A 1,858-nucleotide genomic window follows, 5' to 3' on the forward strand; every position below is an offset into this window, starting at 1 on the left:
GCCCTACGGTCGCCGGCGGAGCTGTCTCCTCCTCCCCTAGTTCAGGGGAGCCGGACCGGGTCGCGCTGGCCATGTTCAATGCCTACACGAGATTTTTGCCCGCTTTGCTTTCTTTTCCTTCCCTCTCCTCCCCTGCCCTGTCTCCCGGCCCGGTTGCCCTTGCCCAAGTGAAACGGTGCCCGGTTAATATTGAAAACTAGATTACCCATGGTCTTCTGCCTGCTCTCTCGAGCGAGGGATGGTGGCTGTGTCGGGATCTGGAGGAAACGCACACAGTTAGTGGAGAGCCCGCAGCACAGCCCGGGAGGGCACGAACAACAGCACTGAGAAAACACTTCCTACTCGCGGCCCGTTATGAGGAAGGGACTGAAATTCCTGTTTATTTAATGATTTATTACTCGCTTAGATTGTTTTCTTCCTTTTTAATCTTTTTTCTTATTTGTTTTAAAAAACTCTTCTTTTTTTTTTTACCACAATTCAACATGTTACTTTGCGTTTTCATACTTAAATTTTTCTCTAGAAACAGGGTTTGTGATATGGCAAAGAACTGCCACTCGCTTCACACAGATACAAATTGTTAAAGCAGGCAGATTGGAGTGAGGCTCCTTTTTTGTATACGTTAAGCACTTGGTATGGAGCCAGCTTTCCACTGCTGAAACTTCTTTGGTGAGGTAGTGGATGTCTTTAAAGCAAAAGAAAATATGGTTCAAATGTATGCAATACTTAAAGCGGTTTTTTCTTTGGTTGTTCGGTTGGGTTTCCTGAGCACTGTTCTGTTTGTTTTCGAAACAAGAACAAGCACAAAATACCTACGTGCTTGCGGCTCCCGCAGCTTCAAAATGGTGATGTTTTGGTTTGAGGAAAATATACCTTTGCCCTACGAGTAAACGCACACATGAGAAAGTACTGGCTTAAATTAAATATTAGCGACAAGAGAGCAAAATACAACGCCACCAGCTGCAATATGAGCAATATCAGTGTCACCAAGTCAGACAACATTGGCACTATCTTGCGTTTAATTTCTTGGTTTAGAAACTGCTTAGGGGAGGAATGGGCGTTGAATGAGAGAAAGCTGGTTTCCCAGCCCAGACAGTAGCCATGCTATTTTTCCAGTCCTGTTTGAAGGTGAAAGTATGTCCAAGTATTTGCACTTCAATTTGGAGTCATGTTCATTTGCAAGCCATTTGCAGTTCTGCTTAGTATTTCTGCTCACACAGGCACTCACTCGCTCTCCCCCGTACACACGCCCTTCCTCAGCTTCCAGTGCAGAGCCCTGCTAATAACATTTTCCAGCTGTGTACAGAAAGGGTTAAGAGTCGTGAACTTCATTGTCTGGATGTGTGCTACTAAAATGGAATTGCACGAAATAAAACGATCTCTGAGCAAACAGAAAGGGTGCAGGATGTCAAAAGTAGGTCCGAAGAGGCTGGTGTACTTTTTCTAAGCACGCTTGGGAGGATTTCTGCTCAAAAAAGCCAACCTTGCCTGATGTTTGAGGGAGCATTTTCCCATCCACCATCTTCTGAAAGCTCTTGAGCTGACCAGAACTGAACTACCTAACGTCTACTTATACCCAGCTTTGCATTTGGTATGATGGAATTTTTTTAAGCGAGTAAAGACACGAAATCAAAGTCTTCACATTGAAAGCACGCAATGACTGGTATTTTTAAAATCAACATACGAACGTCAAATAAAATGGCACACGTATTGCTGACAGCTTGTAGTAGAAAGATTTTTTTATCACTTACCATTTATGAGTTGACTGGAGATGAAGATGTCCACTTTAGGTCATAACATTTTACTATGTTTTTGGTTTGTGGAGTGGTTTTTTTCGGTGGTGGTTTTCTTTTTTTTTTTT

This window comes from Buceros rhinoceros, unplaced genomic scaffold, assembly GCF_000710305.1.
Source record: "Buceros rhinoceros silvestris isolate BGI_N320 unplaced genomic scaffold, ASM71030v1 scaffold35605, whole genome shotgun sequence".
Classification (NCBI taxonomy): domain Eukaryota; kingdom Metazoa; phylum Chordata; class Aves; order Bucerotiformes; family Bucerotidae; genus Buceros; species Buceros rhinoceros.